General features: G+C 42.8%; 2 long non-coding RNA genes across 2 annotated transcripts; both read left to right on the top strand.

The window, feature by feature from the left end:
• Positions 1-117: 117 nt before the first annotated feature.
• LOC120309720 lies at positions 118-8,789 on the top strand. The gene is made up of 3 exons (XR_005557167.1): positions 118-475; positions 1,268-1,372; positions 8,578-8,789. It is a non-coding gene; the product is annotated as an uncharacterized LOC120309720 (long non-coding RNA).
• Positions 8,790-15,285: 6,496 nt separating this feature from the next.
• LOC120309718 lies at positions 15,286-21,416 on the top strand. Its single transcript, XR_005557165.1, has 2 exons — positions 15,286-18,261; positions 18,643-21,416. It is a non-coding gene; the product is annotated as an uncharacterized LOC120309718 (long non-coding RNA).
• Positions 21,417-22,181: the final 765 nt, after the last annotated feature.

The raw sequence follows: 22,181 nt of genomic DNA, 5'->3' as shown, positions 1-22,181 counted from the left end.
GTGTGTGTGACGTAGACGCCTCCGCTGTTGACTTGTTTAAAGAAGGGGGACGAGAAGGAGGAGGGTTAAATTGCTCCGAGGCTTTTAATGGGTGTGCGTGAAGATCTTAGGGGCGGGGCCGGGATGGGTGTGGGCGAGTAGAGGGTTGGATCTCCATTTTCTCCCAAAAATGGAGGTATAGCGTTTGACGCCCGCGGCTCAGCCGAAGGAGCACTGAGCGAGTTCAGCGAAAGCGTGCAAAAGGGAGTAATCAAGAAGCGTTGCTGATTAGACCTATTCTCAGTGGGAAATTGCGTAAAAGGAGCCTGACCCAGAGCTCGTCTCCTCTCTTGGAAGATTCATCCATTTTGTCGCCCTTCAGTTGTAGTGGTGGTGGGGGTGTCGAACGCGCTCTAGCTGGGGAGAGGGTGTCTCTCTGACTCTCTCTTTCCCCCCCCCCCTTTATTTTTTGAGGGGAAATAAAGGGAAATGACAGGTTTGTGCTGATTAGGATTTTTATTAAAAATATAATTTTTATTAAAAATTATAATTATATTAGTGAAAATTACTACAAACTAATAGAAAAATAGGAGTAAAAGTGCAAAGGGAAATAAAGTGAGACATAAAGAATAGAAGAAGAAAAAAGAAAAATATGAATATAGTGAAGGAAAAGAAATACAGATAGTCCTTGACTTATGGCCATAATTGAGCCCCAAATTTCTGTTAAGGTAGTCACTAAGTGAGTTTTGCCCCATTTTATGACCTTTTTTGCCACGGTTAAATGAATCATTGCAGTTAAGTGTAACGATGCTAAGAAAAAGACTCAGGCTTGTCTTGGGCAGAGGTTTGAAGCTGCATGACACATCTTCACACAGCTTCTTTAACTCTTGAGTTTATTGTTTCTTATATACTTTTTACATACATAGGCTTTACCATTAACTGCTGACATTTTACATTTAGAAGTTTAACCTTTAATTGTTGACATAAAGTAATCGAAAAATTCCTTCATATAAGCAATTATTTTCTAGTAACACATTAGCTGTTGAGAGCAGGTAAAAACAAATACAGGTAAATTAGAAAAGGAGAAAGAACTGATAAAGACAAGGAGATAAAGACAGGAAGAGATAAGGGGGAACTTAAAGCATATTATTTATTTAGGGGGGTAAGATATTAAGTCAAAAGGGGGTGTTCTTTTGGCTGCTTCCTTGGGACAAGGGGTATCAAAAGGTTATGAGGTTTGTGGGGGGCAATGCATGGCAGTTTGCTGCATGTGCAAATTCCTCCACAGTTAAATGAATCCAGCTTCTTCCACTGACTAAGCTGCTTGGGAAAGTTACAGATAGTGATCACATGACCCTGGGACAGTACAATTGTCATAAATACATGCCAGTTGGTAAGTACCTGCATTTTGATCACATTGCCATGAGGATGCTATGAAGTCATAAGTGTGAAAAATGGTACTGTCATTTTTTTCAGAGCTGTTTGAAATTTACTAAACGAATGGTTACAAACAAAACATCTGTATATAAACAAATGACTCCCGACTTCAGTCGCAACTATAACAATTTTAGTAACTTTTCATCTCTTTAAGTTATAACAAATGATCTCTTCCTGCATCCCATTTATTATTTATAAACAAATCCATAAAGCCTCTTTATTTCACTCTTGGTGTCAGCAGAAGTCCATTAAGGGTTACCAGAAATAACTTTTAACCTTGATCAAATAAACCAACTTTATATTCCTTCCTTTTACTTCTAAAGGAATTCTAGAACTTGATTTCATTTATTCTTTGAGATTCTTCAAAACTTTGACAAGACTAATAAATTCAATTTAGAAAATAATTCAGATAACTTATAGTTTGTATGTCCCTTTTAATTATTAAAACAGCTAGTTTTTGTTTGTCCTGTGTAATGCCTTTTTCCTGTCATTCTTGCAGCCTATCATTTGTAAATCCACATTCAGTTCAATCTGTCTTGTCAAGTAAAACTTGTTCCTTTCATAAGGACGCATTCTAACATAGTCTATCACTGTTAACATTAATATTAATTTCTGACTCCATTTTTTGAAAATATTTCCAATATTTCTTCTATTCTGTAACTTTTATTTGAGTATATATGTTATTCTCCTTTAACAGAAATCTTTAGTTCCTTCTTGTGTCCCAATTTTTTAAAATTTTATTTTTTTAATTCAAAATGAAAATATTTTCCCATGGGAAGGATTCTAATACCATTTCAAATATATAAGAGCACTTAGTCCATTTGTAGCTTTTTAAAACCAAACTTTTAATCAACCCTTTACTGATTAAAGAAAAATGTTTATTTTTAATCTTGTAGCTAAATTTGTCTTTTATTAATTGAAGACAGGTTCTCCAGATGTTTTTGGATTTGTCACTTCAAAAGTTTCCAATAGCTGAAGATAAGCTCAAAAACAATTGCCAAGTGCGATTATAAAAAGAAGTACATGAATTTAGTGCCCTTTTAAAGGTAGCAAACACAGTTTGAACAAGATGGCTATTCTCTTGCCTCAGTGTTCAAAAACCACTATCTTGCAATCTTCTTATGAAGAACAACTATATGGAGCACTTGTGGGTGATCTCTGATCTTCTTTATCTGGAGAGCAATTTATTTGCCAAGTTTTCATTCTTTGCATGGTTGCAGCTCCATTTTTCACAGAGCTATCTTCAATCCATGATTTTTTCTTCCAGAAGCCCATGGCTGGGAGGATTTAAAGAAAAAGGACATGGTATAATAGTCTCCCTCTCCTGTGCTATAGGCAGAGTTGACAGCAGAAGTTCATATGAGTAACTAAGCCCTTTTAGTTTCAGTATGCTGTGGGAAACTATGAATCTGGCAGATTTAGTCAAAGCAATTGATCAACTGTATTATGCAAACCCAGAAACCCTGTTTTGGAACTCATAGTTTTTTACTTTCATTCCTCCAATGGGGGTGAGTAGAATGAAAATGCAAGAAGCTGCACTATGAAATTCACTGCAAAAATCCAATAGTCGCAAAACAAATCTCCCAAACGTTGATTGCCTGCAGTACCAAACTTTGCCTCCCTGGTCAATGGAAAATTGGCTTTTGATATAATGGAAGAACTATATCCCCCAAAATAGTTAACATGGAACTGACTAGATCCAACCAGAACAAGCTGCAATTGGTTCACTGAGTGTCTGGAATGAGCTATGCAGCACTTTCATCTTCAAAGATATTTTGTAGCATACAGGAAAATGCTGGGCAGTGGTGACAGCAGGCTGAGCACTGTAAGCTATGTGGTGGCAACAGGCAGTCAAAGAGCAGTGGCGAGCTGTTTGTCAGCCACAAACCCTGCAGCCAATCCAAGGAAACGGCCCTAGCCACACTCAAAAGTCGTAACTGAGCCATGCTTATTGCTCAGTCAATAATATCTTTGACAATGTCTGATCATATCTGAGCCATCACAATAAGAGTTGAGGGGTTTTAAGGACTCTGGGGGAAGATTTGGGGAGCCAAAGTGTCTGTGAGCTTGGTCCTAGGGTGAGAGCCTAGGAGCAGCAAGTATGTTTGAGTGAATATTAGTGACCCACCACCCAGAGTGAGAGTCAGGTAGTGGACGCTGCATGAGCAAGTCTCCTCACTGGTTGGTAAGAGAGACCAGTCTAGGCTGGAGAAAAGTGTGGGGGAAGCCCTTGGTGCAGAGAGTTTGAGCTATCTTATCCTACCTATCCTAACCTCTCTAGAATGACTGAGTGATTGGAGGCATGTGAATGACTGGGGTAGGGTGGCTCTAAAGGGAGGTGGGCCAAGAGAGGGGGTATAGACTGCCCTGGGGATCATAGGGCAGGACATCACATCAGTATAGTGATGGACATGGGATGCTACAGAAACCAGGGAGCGGGCTGTTACAGGGGAAGATGCCCGAATGTTAATATAGGTGGCATATTTCAGCCTGTTGAATTCATGCTCAGTCCCTGGACAGCATTTCCTCAGAGGCTCAGAGCTTCAACTGCTGTTGTTGAATGCCAGGTCAGTCAACAAGGCTCCTCTCATTCAAAACCATATTGAGGAGATGTATGATTAACATGACATGCATCACGAAACTTGGCAGTCAGTAGTTTGGGGTTTGGCACCAGCTGAGACCCCAGGACCAAGGTAAATGGGGTGGCTATGGTTATCAGAGAGTCTCAGCCTTCAAGGGCCTTGCTCCCCAAGTCTCTGGCTATGAGACCCTGAGATGGGCTCATGGAATCATCTGGAATTGTTGCTACTGGTGGCAAATATCTTGTAGCTTGGGTACAATGAGGGTGGGAGTTCATTCTCCGAGCTTGTGAGTTGGTTTCTGAATGTTTCATTACCAGACTAGTGGTAATCTTCAGCAGAGTTTAGGCAATATCAGTGTTTCTCTGTTTATGATGGCTTTGTGCGATCCGTAGGTTTTGTGATGGGGGGGTCACATCAGATGAGGGTCTTGTGATGGGTCAGGTGTGGGTTGCATCAAGTAAAGGTCTTGTAATGGGTCAGGTGTGGGTCACATCAGGTGAGGGTGTTGTGATGGGGACCACAAATTAACTGGTCAGCCAACCAGCTATGGTACCAACCCTCAATCAACCCACACAACCTCACTGCCCCATCCCAACCAGCACTTCACCTCCCAATAACCCTCACCTGATGTGACCTCCCTGTCACAAGTCCCATCACAAGATCCTCATCTGACATGACCCACACTTGATCCGTCACAAGACCTTCATCTGATGTGACCTTTCCATCACAAGATCTACTGATTACATGAAGCCCTTATAAACAGAGGAACACTGACAATGACATCCCCTAAACTCCCCTGAAGATGCTACCTAGCCTGGTAATGAAACATTCGAAAACCAACCCGCAAGCTCAGAGAAAAACCTTGATCCTCATTGTTGCTACTATACAGACTTTCTGCCTTAATTGCTAGAAGCTGTCTTAGGACTGTCAGTGGAGTTCCCCAAGCTTATGGTTCTGAGTGACCTCAATCTGCCTTCCCTGGGTTCAGCTACAGAAGCAGCTGGGAGTTCATTTCCTCTATGATGGCTGTGGGCCTATCCCAGATTGTCACAGGTTCAACTCAGAACAGTGGTCACATACCAAATCTAATATTCATATCAGAGCAATGTCAACGTGATCTAGTGGGGAATCTAGACAGGGAATTTGCCCCCCTCTCATGGTCAGATCACAGCTTAATATCCCTGAGATTCTCTTACATCACCTCCTTCTACAGGGAGACTGGCCCCATTATAATGGTCCACCCTCAGAGACTGGGGATCCAAATGGATGACTGACTAGACATGACTTAGAGCCACTGTTAAGGTGGTTCTTGTGATAGGAGTGGCAAAATAAAATATTTCTCCACTCTTTTTGCATCCTCAGTGTTGCACATTGACCCTGGGGAAGTTTGGACAATCATCTTCAGGGCTACACAGAAGAATTTGTCCAATGTCTGTCACTCGGATTCATTCCCAGTTGTGTGCTGCTAGTCTTTATGAAATGCCCAGGGAGATGTCTTACCCAACAGTTTGGGAGCAATTTGACCCTGTTGGACCTAAGGAAGTGGATAGCATCTTCTGCATTGTCAACACAATCACTTATCAATTAGACCTTTGTGCCTCCTGACTGGTGAAAGCCTCCAAGATGGTGACCACCAGGTGGATTCATGGAATGATAAACTCCTCACTTAATGAGATCCTGGTTTATCCTCTCCTTAACAAAACCATCATTTGACCCTACGGGCCTAGTCCACTTTCGTCCAATTTTTTATCTTCCCATTTTGGAGAAGGTGATAGAAAAGGTGGTTGCTCAACAGTTCCAGGGGATTCTGATTTCAGTTAGGATCCAGGCCTGGCTATGGGGCAGAGATAGCTTTGGTTAAGCTCATGGATGATCTGTGGCACGAGCAGGATGAGGGTAATACAACTATTCTCATCCTCCTTGACCTCTCAGCGACCTTCTATACCAGGGGTATCAAACTCAATTTAATTGAGGGCTGCACCAGCATTGTAGTTGCCTTCAGGGGAGGGGCTGGGTGGGTATGGCTGGGATGGGCGTGGCATCACTCATGTCAGGGGCACCTGTGCAAGCCTGGGATGCATCCGAGGATCTCTGGCACGGGAGGGTGGGACCAGGGCGAGCGCTGGGGCATGGTCCACTGGAGGAGCCTCACTGTCAGGCCATGCGGGGAGGCTATAGATGGTGGCACAGGCTGCCCAGAGCCCTGGGAAGCAGAGGTCAAGCGCCCAATCGTCCAGTTCAGGGACCCTGCAGCCCAGCCTAGCCTAGCCCCACTTCCCCAAGGGGGCGCCCAGCTGCACTTACCTCCTCTTTAAGGCTGCTGCTGCTATGCTCACTCTCCTTAGCCATGTTGCTCATGGTGTTGCGGGAGGGCAAAATGTGTGGGTCAGAGGAAATCCCACTCCTTCTCCAGGTGAGGAGACCCAGCTTTGTAATCAAAGCATCCTCAGTGATAAGATGGGAGACCACCAGGAGAGGTCAATAGAAGGGGATAAGGGAATGGCAAAAGGGCAGCAGGGCTGCTTGGGACCAAATGCTAAGGCAGGACTTCCCTCAGTCCCTTCCTCCCTCTGATTATAATCTACCTTCCTTCCTTTCCTTTCCTTCCCTCCCTCCTTCCTTCCTTCCTTCCTTCCTTCCCTCCCTCCCTCCCTCCCTCCCTCTCTCCCTCCTTCCTTTCCCCCCTTTCTTATTTTTCCTTCCCTATTCATTCTTCTTCTTCCTTCCCCTCTTTCCTTCTTTTTGTTTGTCTTTCCTCTTTCCCTTTCTCCTTTCCTATCCCTTCTTGAATGCTCAAATGCAAAAGGGGAAACATTTCTCGATGCCTCCTTGCCTTGTGATCAAATGGCACTTTTGCTAGTAGCCTGTGGCCACTTAAAAGACCAAGAACAAACCAGGCTCAGTTTATTCCATGCTTGCATTTAGTGGGGGCGTCCACAGACAACAGTACAGTAGAATTGTCAAAATGGTGGCTGTGATAGTTGATCAGAGCTTCTCTGTTTTTTATGTGCAACAGCTTTAGCATTTAGGAACAGAGGTAAGTTAGTTGCTTTTCTGTTAATACATAATCCTTAAAAGAGCTCTCCTGCAGGAACCCTGCCATGGTATAATTTAGACTGAAAATATAGCAAAGGAAAATATTTTCCCCTACTCTGCTTTGTCCTGTTTTCTCCACTGGAAATGGCTGTTTGCAACACAAAAGGAAGGGATACTTCCCTAAGAGTTCACAATTCAAGAATACCAGTGTTAACTTGGATTGCCAATTGCTTTCTCCTTTGAGCCCAAGTCTCAATGGATCCAGGATTGAAGCAGAACTGGGTGAACTGGGACATCTCCAACCAAGTTGCCTCTCCCTCCCTCCCTTTTTTCCCTCTCTCCCACCCTTTGTTCCTTCCTCCCTCTGCTCCTTCTTCCCTGCCTTTTTCCCCTTTTTCTCACCCTCCCTCCCTTTGTTCCTCCCTCCCTCCCTTCTTCCCTTCTTTCCTCCGTTTGTTCCTTCTCTCCTTCTCATCTCTTTCCTTCCTCCGCACTCAGGAAGAGGTGATGGGAGGGGGAGAGATTGCCAGCGCTACCATGTTGCCACCTGTCTTGCTATCCTGCATGGGCGGGGGGCTGTCCCGGTAAAAGGAAAGCCTCGTGACTATGAAGCTGGAGGTGCTGGTGGGAGGGGGGGGAGTGCTGATCTACAACCTGGTTGCGTCCATCAAAGCCAGAATTTGCTCAGGCTTAGATCCATGGGGGAGCCCAGAAACCAGGAAGGAGGTGCCCTGCCACCTCTGTCCCGTCCCCTGGGTGTGCACACAGGAGACAACCAGCACCAGCATCCTGGTTGAAGTCAGCCTGAGGGGAAAGACAGCCAGCAGGGACACCAGACTCCATTTCACGTGCCCCCAGGGGGAGGAGCAGGGCTGCTCCATGGAGCGCATTCTGGCTTTGATGGACACAACCAGGTTGTATGTAGATCAGTGCCGCCAGACTTTTTGCCAACTTCTACTTTGCTCTCCCTCCTTCTGGCTTGCCTCTCCAGAAAAGAGAAAATAAAATCTTCTTTCCCCAGTCAATCTCCTTTTTCCCTTTAAAAATCCCTTCCCAAGAGCCCCGCCCTGCAACCAGCCACCACGCAGGCCACCAGAGCTCCCGACCTCTCCACTGAATCTGCAGAGTTCCAGCAAAGCCTCCCAGCCAGCGCCAATCCCCCCCAACTCCCCTCTCTAAGGCTGAGCCATTCTGGCTTTGATGGACGCAACCAGGTTGTAATCAGTGCCCAGTCGGCCTGGGCTGGGCCAAGGTGTGGTGAGCCGGTCCTTCCCTGTTTCCAGAGCAGGTCCCCGAGCTGGACGGAACCACATATTGGGCCGGACCCGGTCCTTGGGCCTTGTGTTTGACATGTCTGTTCTATACCATCAACCATGGTATCTGTTGTGTCCTGAGCCTGCAGAAGCAGGCTTGGGACGTTGCAATGGTCCCGGGCTGTTGCAAGCTGCCCGGGACCAGACTGAGTGGCGCCAGCCTGCGTGCATGCGCGAGGCACGAAAGTGCGCCATCTCATGTTACCTTTTTGCCCGGGGATTCTATTTAGAGGCAGAGAGGCCTGCAAGTCTCTGAGTTGTGTCGGAGAGAGCTGAAGAGAATAAAAGCTGTTATTACCATCAGAATGTGTGTTCTTCTTTCACCATTGACTTGAGGACTCAACACTGGCGATGAGGATGGGATGGCTTACAAGATAAAGAAAGAAGACTTGTAAGGCTTACCCAAGGAGTCCTGGAGAAAAGGAAGACGGCGTTAAATTCAGCATCTGGCCTGCCAGTACAGTGTCGCTGGAAGTAAGGTGGCTGATAGACCCCTTCCTAGAATTAGAAGCAAGGATGGCGAAGATAGGGCGATTATCTGAATTCGACATTACTCACCCAGAAAGATGGGAGTCTTATGTCGCTAGAGTAGAAAATTAGAGTGAATCAAGTTAGAGAAGATGGCTTGAAGGCCGCCGCTTTGCTGTGTGTCTGTGGTCAAGATGCGTTTGAAATTGCAGAAAATTTGGTAGCCCCTGCTCCTCTAGAGTCTGTCAGTTATACAGACTTAAAGAAATTATTGAAGGAACATTTTCAGCCTAAGTTGTCTGTCACTGTGTGGAGGCACACGTTTGAACAGAGGGATCAAAGAGCAGGTGAATCAGCCAAAGAATACATTGCAGCCTTGAGAAGAGCAGCTAAGCCCTATGACTTTAAAGATTTAGAAGAAAGGCTGAGAGACCGTTTTGTATGCGGATTAAGGAACAGAGACTTGCAACAGAGACTTTTTGCAAAAGAAGATATTTCTTTCCAAGATGCCTTGGGAGAGGTCACTGCAGAGGAGGCAGCAGGTGGGGCGGTCAAGAACATGAGGCCCATCAGGAACAAACCTGAAGCAGTTTCCGTGCACCATGAGGGAGTCCAAGAGAGCTCGGAAAAAGATCCTGAAGATGAGGTGGATCATCTCTACCCATCCAAGGAAAGGAAGCAGAGGGAAGGCAAAGAAAGGGCTCCAGCTGTGTCCAAATGCTTCGGGTGCAGAGGTCACCACAAGAGGGCCGACTGCAGGTTCCATTCTGCAATCTGTAGAGCGTGTGGCAGGCAAAGCCACATAGCATCTGTTTGTCTGGGCCGCCAGAAGGCATAACCTCGAGAAGAATTGCGTCTGAAAGGTACCAGGGTCCCCAGCCAAAACAGGATGGGTTTCTGCGCATCACACAGAAGTATTTGTAGAACAGGCACACACAAACCACGTAGAAACTGTCACTTAAGGTGAGGTTGCAAGGAGTTCCATTGGTTATGGAACTGGACACTGGGTCTGCTCTTTCAATCATTTCTATTCACACTTTTAGGAAGATTTGTAATAGCAGTGGATTCCAGGCCAGACTTAGGCCATCCAATATAATCTTAACAGATTTTCAAAATTCCAAGGTGTGTGTAAAGGGGGAGACCACCCTTACAGTACAGCACAAGGATTTTAAAGGTCCATTGGATGTATTGGTTGTTGGGGGTGAACGAATGAGTCTTAGTGGACTCGATTGGTTTGAGGCCTTGGGAATCCAAGTTATAGGACTACACAATTTGCAAAGTTAGGCCTAGCAGAGGTCTGCAAGGAGTTTGCAGATGTATTTAGTCCAGAGCTTGGATCTTACAAAGGACTTCCAGTTTCTTTGAAACTTGACCCTGCTGTCACACCCATTAGGGTTAAAGTAAGAAGAGTCCCACTTGCTCTTAAAGGGAAAATAGATGCTGAACTGGATAAGTTGATCCAGCAAGGTATTTTAGAACCTGTTGATTCAAGTCCATGGGAAACACCCATAGTCACGCCTCTCAAGGCTAAAGGGGACATTCGTATCTGTGCAGACTACAAATGCACATTAAACAAGGCATTGCAACAGCATGCGTATCCTGTACCTGTAGTTAGCCATATTTTGGCTTCCCTCAAAGGGGTGTGTGTTTTTACTAAGTTAGATCTGGCACAGGTATATTAACAGTTATCTGTTGGTGCTGCTGCTGCTGAAGCACAGACTATTGTAACCCATAGAGGGGCATTCAAAGTCAAGAGACTACAATTTGGAGTAAATGTAGCTCCAGGAATATTCCAAAGTATTATGGAGAACACTCTGAGGGGTACCCCTGGGGTTTGCCCCTATTTTGATGATGTCCTTATTGCTGGAGAATCCACTCAGAATTTAGCTGAGAGGTTGAGGGCTGTTTTGCTTCGTTTCAGAAGAACAGGCCTTAAACCTAAAAAAAATAAGTGCAAGATAGGAGTTACTTCTACAGATTTTCTGGGATTCAGAATAGATGCCAGTGGTATTCACCCTGCTGATTCTAAATTAAAAGCCATACAGCAGGCTCCTAGACTAAGTCTAAAGCTGAGTTACAAGCATTTCTAGGTCTCTTAAATTTCTACAACGCATTCCTACCTAACAAGGCGGATGTAGCAGAGCCACCTCATAGGCTTTTAGACAAGCAGGCAGTTTGGAAACGGTCCCAAGTACATGAAAAAAGTTTCAATGAGGTCAAGGCCTTACTTACATCAAATGATGTGCTTGCACATTTCAATGAAAACCTACCTGTCTGCATCGCTTGTGATGCTTCCCCTTATGGGGTGGGGGCTGTACTCAGCCATTTGAGAGCTGATGGAACTCAGGTTCCTGTTGCTTATTACTCCAGAACCTTATCCTCTGCTGAGCATAATTACGCTCAGATAGACAGAGAAGCCTTGGCCATTATAGCTGGAATTAAAAAAATTCCATGATTTCCTATATGGCAGACATTTTACGGTCTATACTGACCATAAGCCTCTGCTGGGGTTGTTTACAACTAACAAACAAACTCCCCATATTATATCTCCCAGAATGTTGAGATGGTCTATTTTTTTGTCAGCCTATGATTATTCATTGATTCACAAACCTGGTAAGGAAATGGGCCACGCTGATGGCCTAAGTAGATTACCTTTGAAGCTGGTAGAAGCTGACTCTGCTCCTGCCATCAATATTCTCTCCATTCAGGCGTTGCCTGAGTGTCCCCTAAATGCCAGGGATATGGCTGCAGAATCAGCCACAGACCCATCTCTTGCTTGTGTGCTTTCATGGGTTTTGTCAGGTTGGCCTGAGAGTTGTCCAGGTACTAAGTTCCAACGCTTCTGGCTCAAGAAGCATGAGTTATCCACTTTTCAGGGTTGCCTGTTGTGGGGCAGCAGAGTGGTTATTCCTACCTCATTGAGACCTAGGGTCTTGGCCTCTCTACATGAGGGTCATCCTGGTATTGTCAGGATGAAAGCGCTTGCATGCAGCCATTTATGGTGGCCAGGGTTAGACAAGGACATAGAGGCTCAAGTGCATGGATGCCACTTGTGCCAGCGTTCTCGGCCAGAAATGCCTCAGGCCCCTGTGCATAGATGGGAAGAGACACAATCACCTTGGTCTAGGGTGCATGTGGATTATGCTGGGCCCTTTCAGGGGCAATTCTTCTTGGTCCTTGTTGATAACCATTCCAAGTGGCTTGAGGTTGTTCCTGTCTCCTCCATTACTGCTGCCAAGATCATTCAAGTATTAAGAGGAATTTTTGCTGCACATGGCCTTCCAGATGTTCTGGTTTCAGATAACGGTCCTCAATTAACTTCTTCTGAGTTTCAGGCTTTTCTGCAGGCCAACATGATTCGTCATGCGACTTTGGCGCCCTTCCACCAACGGTATGGCTGAATGGATGGTTCGCATCACCAAGGATGCTCTCAAGAAACTGACTTACGGTGACTGGCATCACAGGTTGGCAGATTTTCTTCTTGCTTACCGCACCACACCTTCTACTTCCACTGGGAAGAGCCCGGCAGAACTTCACTGGGGGCGCAGACTGATCACCAAACTTGACAGACTGCATCCGGACAGGGTGGTTCCTCGGGTTTCCCAACCAAGGGCACCAAGGTGTCTGCAAATGGGTGCCCCGGTATGGACCCGGAACTATGGGCCCGGTCACCTGTGGGTTCCGGCGGTAGTATGCAAGGTCACTGGTCACTGGTCCAAAAGGAAAGGTGCTGGCAGCAATCGGGGGCAAATGGAGAGGTGGGAGAAGGCCTCTCCCAAGGTTCCGCAAGTGCTCCTAACAGGAATTCAGGGGAACAAGGAATAATATAGGCACCAGTACTTACTCCAGCCAGGGAGTGACCCAGGGGACATACTCACTATTCTCAACCCCAAGACAGCACTTCAAACAGGGAGAATAACCAGGAGCATCCAAACAACCCAACTAACACAAGAGAACTGGCATCCAAACAAACAAGCTGGCCCAATGCTGCAATTGCTTCCAAAAGGAAGTCAGTATACAAGGAGGTAGTCAGAGAGGCAAATCCTGATTCTGGTACCTCCGGCACTGAATGGGGGGCAATAGAGTACTGGGGCACTGCAGAGACCCCAGACAACCCAGATACTGGGCTTGGGAGTGAAGGGATGTGTTCCCATGATAGGTCCATTGTGGACTTGGAGAATACCATAGAATCACAAAATACTGGGTGGGACACAGAGGGTCCCGATAGCCTACACTTAGGCAGATCAACCAGGTACAGTTTGGGGCAAAGTCCTGGTCTGTCGAGTCCGGTGGGCAAGCAAGCAGACCAGGCAACAGAACCTAGGTCATGGGAACCACCAGGGCAACAACGAGGGGGAAGTTCCCCTGCAACAACCACACATGATGGTCAAGGGTGTCCTCAAAATGTGAGGAGGTCACAGAGGGCTAGAAGATCTCCCAAACACCTGGAAGACTTTGTAAGGTTGTTGTCAACCCAGGGGAGGTAAGAATGGTGCCTGCTGTTAGAAAAAAAAAACCTGGAATTGGGAGGCTTGGGCACTTAATTCCAAAATAATAGCACAGTACCATGTTGTAGAGTGGCTATTAAGTAGCTGCCTCAGTTGTGTGGTTCCATAAGGAATTGCACAATAAGTCCTTTTGTGAGGTCGCGTATACCTATCTCTATAGGTTGGTTAAGTTTCATCCGGGGGGAAGGGGTGTTGTGTCCTGAGCCTGCAGAAGCAGGCTCGGGATGTTGCAATGGTCCCAGGCTGTTGCAAGCTGCCTGGGACTAGACTGAATGGCGCCAGCCTGCGCGCATGTGCGAGACGCGAAAGCGCGCCATCTCATGTTATCTTTTTGCCCGGGGATTCTATTTAGAGGCAGAGAGGCCTGCGTGCCTCTGAGTTGTGTCAGAGAGAGCTGAAGAGAATAAAAGCTGTTATTACCATCAGAATGTGTGTTCTTCTTTCGCCATTGATTCGAGGACTCAACAGTATCCTTTTGGATGGTTCGTGTGAATTGTAGCTGGGTGGCACAGTTTTATGCTGATTCAGCTCCTTCCTCCAAGTTTGGTCCTAATCAATGCTGACAGGGAGTGAGACATCCAGCTCCAAATCACTCATGGTGTCTCACAGGGCTTGATACTCTCTCCTCCCTTGTTTAACATCTGCATGACACTGTAGGGTGAGATTATCCATCACCATGGTTGAGAAATCATATTTGCTAATGATACTCAGTTCTACATGGTGACCCAAGTGATTCTGCCTCTGCCCTGTTGCAATGCCTGGAGGCTGTAGGGATCTGGACGAGGGACAAGAGATTTAGACTGAACCCTGACAAGACTGAGTGGCTTTGAGTGCATAAAGCCTCGGGATCTCAGTGTTTGTCATTCTTAGTTCTGGATGAGGTTCACTACCTTGTTCAGATCCAGAATGCAACCTAGGCTTTCTCCGGGGCTCATGTCTTCTTCTCGAAGAGCAGGTGGCAGACATGACCAGGGGAGCTTTTTCACAGCTCCAGTTGTGCACCAGTTGTGACCTTTCCTGGATCATGACTACCTGCACTCAGTTACTCAAGCTCTGTTTATCTCTTGCCTAGACTATTACAATGTATGTGGGGATATTCTTGAAGTCAAGTTGGAAGCTTCAGCTCATGCAAGTACAACAGCAAGAGGAGTCTTTGGCCCCCTAGGATGGCCCATATTACACCTCTGCTCCATGAACTTCAGTGGCTACTGGTCTGCTTCCAAATGTACTTTATGATATTGGTTATGAGCTTTAAAGCCCTTAATGGCATAAATCCAGGCTACTTGATGAACCTCCTCATCCCTCTAGGACAAGCCTACTTGTACTGTGAGAGATCCTGTTGGTCAAGAAATCTGACTAATTGGGATCAAGAAGAAGAGCCTTTTCTGCTGCAGTGCCTGCCCTTTAGAACAACTTATCCTCTAAGGTAGGATCCGCCACCACCCTCCTATTCTTCTGCAACAGCCTGAAGACTTGGCTGTGCCAGTTGGCTTGGGAACCAAATGAGGAAGTTGCACACTGGAGGTAGCGGCTAGATTAATGGCAGACTCTATTTCCACTCCCTTTGCTCTCTGCTCTCCACCCACCCATCTTTTTGGTTATCGTGTTGATGTATTTGTTCTCATTATGTTCCTTTGCCATTGTTTATTTTATTATTTTTCTTCTATTTATGCCCCTTTTCATTTTTCTTCTTTTTTGTTATTGTAAGCCACCTAGAGCAGCCCCACAGCGAGATAGGCAGCAAATAAATTTAACAAATAAATAAATAAAAATGAACAGGTGTGTTCCTGTTGTGTTCCTACATGGTGCAAAGCAGGTGGTGAATCTTAAAGCTTGTAGCTAATAGCTACATAGAATAATCAATACAACTTTCTTCTCTTTCCAGGATAGTTAGCAAGACCCAGTCTAGTCTTTAACATGCTTCTAAAGACCCCCCCCCCCAAAAAAAGCAAGGGTAAGAGATGTTTCTGTGTAGCTATTGCTATCTCTAGCAACTTCCTTAAACCACCCTGGAAGGTTTAGTCCAACTATCATGTCCCTCAAAGGAACTGGGAGATAGAAAGCAGCCAGAAGGGCCTTTTGTTTCTTGTGATGTCATGGATATTATCCACCATTAACGCCTTCCAGACAAAAGAGAAAGAAGCGTGGAGTAGAATTGCTTCTTTCAGCCAAAGAGTTTTTAATGATTCAGGGAATTCCATATCAGGAGAGTTTATTTCTAACCTCCTTTGATTCCAAATTTTGGCCATTTATAGTAGGAATGCTGTCTTAGATCGGTTTGCATAATGTTAGCCCCAAATATGATTTGTTTGCTTGTGGCATAGCAAGTTGAGTAGATCCAGTAGCCATTGTAACAATGTCAACAATACATCAGTTGAGGTACATGCTTAGTCAAAATGTGGCTTAGTATGCTCTCCATATTTATTTTCAGCTGAAATTACTGCTATTATCAGATGATTCCCAAACTTGGACATTTTCTCTTTCACAGTAGGAAAATATTGTGTCATCCAGCTAATTTTCTATTTTTATGCTTCAGGGATACTCAATGACAACTTCTCAAATTTAAGTCTATTGGGACTGATTTTTTTTTTTAAAGTTGATGCCCTTTGAGAATGCTGTCTTCTCTGATTTTTCTCACAGATTTTTATATAATCATTATAGCTTAATCTAGGCATAAGGGACAGTCAGGCCACAATTACTGGGAGAGGTGGTTGCAAATATTGGAATAGAAAGATGTGACATGTAGGCAGTCTTCTGCATCCCTTAGGCTGCTTACCTTTGAGTTGCTGCCTCATTCTGTGAGCAGAGAGACTATGGAATGGATAATCTCAGCAGCAGAATGTCAGTTCTATCTTGGGAGCCTATCATCAGATGAAGGCAGGGCCTTTTTTTGTCATAAAACGCCCAGAATGGAATTCCAGAAACTTTTTTGGATGGAACCTTGTAGGGTAGGCAAGGCGGGTTGTATGACGTGTGAGTTCCGGCACCATTTTTTTTTTTTTACAAAAAAACCCACTGAATGAAGGTATACAAAATGTATAGACTTAGCAGTGAGTGGACTTACAGCCATACTACAGTAAGATTACTTACATACTATCTCCTTGGCGATACAGCAGATATTTAACTGCATAAATGTAGCAAAAATGTATTTCTCTTTATGTCATCTTTCAGTCTCATTGATAAAACCAGTGGATTGATTCTAAGTATCTGCTGAGATTTTCAGTCACCCAGGTCATAGTTGTCTCAAAAATATTCTGGGTAAGTTTTTCATAGTATAAAATTTGTGCCGATAAAGGAGAATATTTGCAGCTCAAGGTTGAAATGAGGGGTCCTTGGTGTTCTCTGACCTTTGTTATCTGAGTTTTCTTGCAGATGTTTTATTACCCAAACTAAGTAACATCACTAGTGCTCATCAGGAGTGGGGTTTGCTCTAAATGTTTCTCAATTCACATATTTTGGCTCATAGAGTAGTGTGTAGATGATTTATATGAGCAAAACAATGTAATAAAAGAGGTTAGATTTTCTCCTCCTTCCAATATCTCTCTAACATCACTCAATGGGTACAGTTTGGCTCTTTCCTATAGATGTTTTAACTAAAAGGCAAATGATTCACGACCTTTCAACCAATATTTTATTCAGTCCATGAGGTGGCAGACTAGATCTGGGAAGAACTCTGTCAAACAACGAGAAACCTTCCGTATAAAAGGAAAATGCTATACACATTGAAAATTAGAAAAAAAAGATAGAGAAGGCTAGATTTGTTTTAATATCTTGGCAAAAATGTGGAGAATTTATACAGTATAATGTCGTAATTATAATATGGCCCAGACCCAAGTTTGCTTTATACATATGCTAAACAATAGGTAATGTCTTAGTGTGTACTATGAATGCAGTTACATGTGATTTATTGTACTGTGACTGCAGTCAAGAGATTTGAAAGCTCAGTCAGCAAGTCCTTTTTGAGCTGGAGTCAGCATTCCCTGTTCACAGTATTGTACTCAATACAGCAAGTTTTCATACGTAACATAAATACACATGCTTCTTGGCTGCTATTTCCAGAAATGCATTTACATTTCCTGTCTCTGAAATGGGATAAATATCATTTTCACAGAGTCGCGATGGGTCGGACACGACTTCGCAGCTAACAACAACAACAACAACTCTTTGTACTATTGTATTCCTTGTAGATTATTATACATTTAATAGAGGGATATTTGCTTTAAATATCATATGGCCAATGTATATTTCTCATATGTATTAAGGAATAAGTGCTTGAGCACATCAGTGTAATAGTTTAAAATTAGTAGCAGAGTAAAGTTCTTAGGTCTTTTAATGCCAAATCTATCGGTGGCTTCCTCTCCAGGAAATGGGGCTTTGTAGGTGTTGCTGCACTTGATTAGATCTCAAACTTATTTAAATTTACTGCAAATTATTCAGAAAAACTTGAGTATCTACTTTCAGTTTTGTATTCTTTTCTCCCTTATTTCCTCCACTTAATTTGATGTATTTTTTACAGTACAGTTTTGGGGAATTGATGGTGTAAGCTCTGCTATCAGTTTGCCAAATAAATTTTCATTTTTAAAAGTAAATACAACAATAAATTAAATCATAGAAGTTTTGAGATAATTGAAGGAATTCTTCATAATGTGCAGCTCTATGGAGCATTAAGGTTATTTACTGCTCATAATTATGACTATATATTTCTTCTTTGGTACCAATATATATTTTGGAATGCCATTACTGGAGAATATAAATGGAAGGGTACTTTCATGCTAAGGTATTGGCCATTTTTGGATTACGAGTTTTTAGCCTGGTCTAGGATTCATTATGATTCTAATGCCTTTTTGTAATGCAGGTTACTACTGATCTGTTGGAATTTAACTTTGCATAGTGACATTCTGCCTTTTCAAACCTATTAACCATCAGGAGCAATAAAAGGTGAGAAAGTTAGCAAAGAACTATGCATTTTTATTTTTGACCATTGTCTAAAAGACTTATTTTGCATGTCTGTAATATACCTCTTATTTGCTAAGCTATTATTCTTGGGACCTTCATCACTCTTTTCTCAATTCAATTCTTATTCTTTTCTAACTCTGAGCTGTGGAGTTCAAGATACTTGCCTGACTTAAGCTCTCTCACAATTGTGAAAGCACACTGCAAGCTTTAGGTAGATAAGTAGCATTGTATTTTTTTTTTTCATTTCTATTTTCTGACTGCATAAAGCTATCTGCTATCCATTGTGGTTTGCCTGCTCTCTCTTTATAAATTATGTTACCACAAATAGTTGTACTATAACACAGAAGTTCATTCTTCCTCTAGATCTGCTCCAAAAAGAAGTTACTGTTCTGAAATACAAAGGTCAAGGAATGTGTTGTGCAGCTGACTGAGCTGATCTCAGTATAAAGTGGAAGCTATTCCAGTCCGTCTGATGACATTGTGGGAAGACCCATCAAAATAAAGGAACTCCTCACATCACAACTACTTTTTAGAAAAAGGGATGAATTAATGAAAAGAGGGAAAAGATACCAAAAGCCAAATTCCACTTGAAGCACTTTCACTGAAACCATTCTTTGCTCAAGAATCTGAATAATTTTTCATAATCTAATCCAACCAGAAATTAATTACTGGTTACTTCCTTAAATATTTAAGCAAAATAGCTGCTGGGTAGTTTTCTGTATTGAGGGGCGAGAAGACTTTCAACATGTGATTTAGTTTAACAGTCTGAAATCCAATTTGTGGCACAGCTAGACAAAATGATGGATACCATGATTATATGGTTGTAATTTTTTAAAATTACTTTTTTGGATTTTGCATTTACATTTTGCATTTTTTTATTATATTCAAAGACTTAATTTTGTACCATCCAATGCCATTTTCTTTATGTGAAATTCTATACATTCAAATGGAATTGACTTTGCAAGGGCAGAGTACTAGACACGTACTTGGATAAGAATGATAGGGTATGTCCTTTTCAAAGAGTCCCAGATTCAGTTTTTGTTTATCTCCTTTGAAGGCAGGGAAAGATTCCTGAAACCTGAGAAGCCAATTTCAGTTAAACAACGATTCTGCCCTGCTGTCTAAACTGATTTCTCCTCTGCTGGTCCAGTTTATTAAGCAACTTCAGACATTCTTGTCCAGATTGCAGAGGGACTGGGTTGGTGCTCAACTCCGAACTATGGTCATAGTAGGATCTGGTCATTCCTCTGTCTACCTCATCTTGCTGGCTGGCAGGCATGAGAATAGTCTTCCAGTGCCTTCCGTTTTAAGGATTGCTTCCTCTTCATTGGTTCACATACATTTGCTTTCCCAGATTTGCATAAATAAACACATTCAATCTCCTTCCCACATTCTCTCTTTCAACATTGATGTAGATTATTTTTTCCCATTACAATATCATCATTACTCTGATGCTACAATAAGCAATGCAGCAGGGGAACAGGTTGATCTCCACTGGTAGATTTTCTGTACGTTTATGAACACTTTGTAATAAGGATGTATTAATAGTTCAGCTTAATGGAAATAAAGCAGCAACACTGTGACTTTAAAAATGAAAGGGATGGTGCATGAACTTCTGAGGTTGAGGCTAGTCCCTTGATTTAAGTGATTATTGTTGGTCATCTGTAAGAGCATTAAACATGAAAGTTGACAAATGGTGGAGAACATATGGTAGCAGTATGGCAGTCCAGGATAGAAAGGTAGCCCGGGTTAGTGACCAATCATAGCTGGGAAGTGGGAAAGTTGGCAGTTGACTGGGCCTTCTGCTTAGATTGAGCAAAAGAGTGGGGACCACTCTGAAAGGCTTTAAATGGCTCAGGTTGGGAAATAGCAGTCTGAAATGAAAAATGGAAACCATTGGCGCAGGATGGATTTGTAACGGGATGACAGTGGCAATTGGAGTCATCCATTTCTGCAGGCTACTAATGGCAATAGGCCAAGCAAATGTGCGAGTTTGACCTAAATGGTTGGAAGAAGATGAACCAGTAGTTTGATTCCATATTTCTTATGTTCATGTACATTACCACTGGATTTGAAGAGGTAGAGCAAATGCCTTGAGGAGGAAGTGTAATTCTGTTTTTTATTTCTACCCTTAGAATCTTATACTTTATGTACCTATGATGAATCTGGACAAGACTGCTTGCCTTTTTTTAAAAAACTTCACTGTCAAGGTATTGATTTCTTTAACATGGCTGTAATGGAAATATATAATTCTTTCGGGAACTTTTTAAAAAAGTTTTCATCTGTTGGGAAGGATGAGTTTTTATTTAAAATTTGAGAAAGCTAAATATTATCTGGTCACAATTATACATATCTCTATAATGCTTTTAAGAAAATAAAAACCTCTTCACATGCATAAAATAGTTGCAATTGTTAAAAAATGCAAGAACTGAAATATTACTATTTGCAAATGTTCAAACTATAAACTGTTTTGCACAAGAGATTTAGTATACCTATAATGTACTAAAGAAACTAAGACTGTTTTTTTTCTCTTGCCTCAGACATTAGGAAAAAGTGGTATCAGTGGTTTCTGTTACTTCCCAAAAAAGCAGTAATGATAGTAATTGCATTTAATATGAATTCTGTTTTTGTAATTTTATAGTATGCTGCCTAGAGTCATATTTCTTTGAAATGGGTGATATATAAATATAATAAATGAATATTTAATGATATTTATTTGGATTCAAAGGATGGGATATGAACACTTTAATTAAAACATTGGCAATGGAGAGCAAGACCTTTCAACATATTTGATTTGGTCTGTTGCCCTTGCTATTATTATCTCTTCTGTTTTATTGGTTTTATTGTATTTGATTGTTGTGAACTGCCCAGAGTCACCCAGGTGGCATAAGCATTTAATATAGCACACTATTAAACAGGGTAGTCTGTATCCCTTTCCATCATTTCATCACATTTTTTTTCTTTCCAGCTGGCATTCCAGTGTTCTGTGGCTACTAAAACAGGTTTTTTTGGATCAAGTCTAGGTAATCTCCACTTTCCCTCCTTTTAACTGCCAATGTAAAGAACAAAAGGATGTGGAAAAGTGTCTGGCACCAGAACTTGAGAACACTGCTTTAGAAATTAGAGAAAAAATAAAATGCCAAGCCATCAATGCATCAAATTACCTGCAAGGTAAAATCGTGCAAGCCAAGGTGAAAGACAGGTAGTCCTCGACTTACGAGCACAATTGAACCCAAAATTTCTGTTGCTAAGTGAGACATTTGTTAAGCAAGTTTTGCCCCATTTAAACTTTTCTTGCCACATTTGTTTAGCAAATTACTGTAGTTTTTAAGTTAGTAACATGGTTGTTAACTGAATCTGGTTTCCTCGTTAACTTAGCTTGTCAGAAAGTTGCAAAAGTTGCATCGATCACATAATTCCAGGACACTGCAACTGTCATAAATATGAGTCAGTTGCCAAGTGGCTGAATTTTGATCATGTGACCATGGGATACTGCAATTGTTGTAAGTGTGAAAAATGGTCATAGCAAAGCCATTAACAGTCTTCTCCAAATTAGAGCATTTTGGTTGTATTGGCATTGCTGCTCTCACCATTCCTGACCAGTATCTTTTAGCTAGGCCAACTGGAAACTTTTGTCTCTTTGAAGGATGACAAGTTGGGAAGGGCTGCTTTAGAGAGAGGACAGTCATTTGGCTAATCCTTCTGCTACTGCTGAGGCATCTGCTATCTCCCTTCCTTCCCCACTTCCCAATGTAGAACAACATAGGGCTAGCTTTAGATTAATGACAAGGTATGGCTGCTCTTTCACATAGCAATTTCTGTTATGTGGTCCTCAGAAGAAAAAATGAGAAACCAAATAGGTGGCCCCCTACTTTAGAGAGAATTAAAACTAGCAGCAGCAT

Source organism: Crotalus tigris, unplaced genomic scaffold (assembly GCF_016545835.1).
Source record: "Crotalus tigris isolate CLP2741 ecotype Arizona unplaced genomic scaffold, ASM1654583v1 scf7180000018057.1800818, whole genome shotgun sequence".
NCBI classification, from domain to species: Eukaryota; Metazoa; Chordata; class Lepidosauria; order Squamata; family Viperidae; genus Crotalus; species Crotalus tigris.
This window is presented reverse-complemented; position numbering and strand designations above follow the sequence as displayed.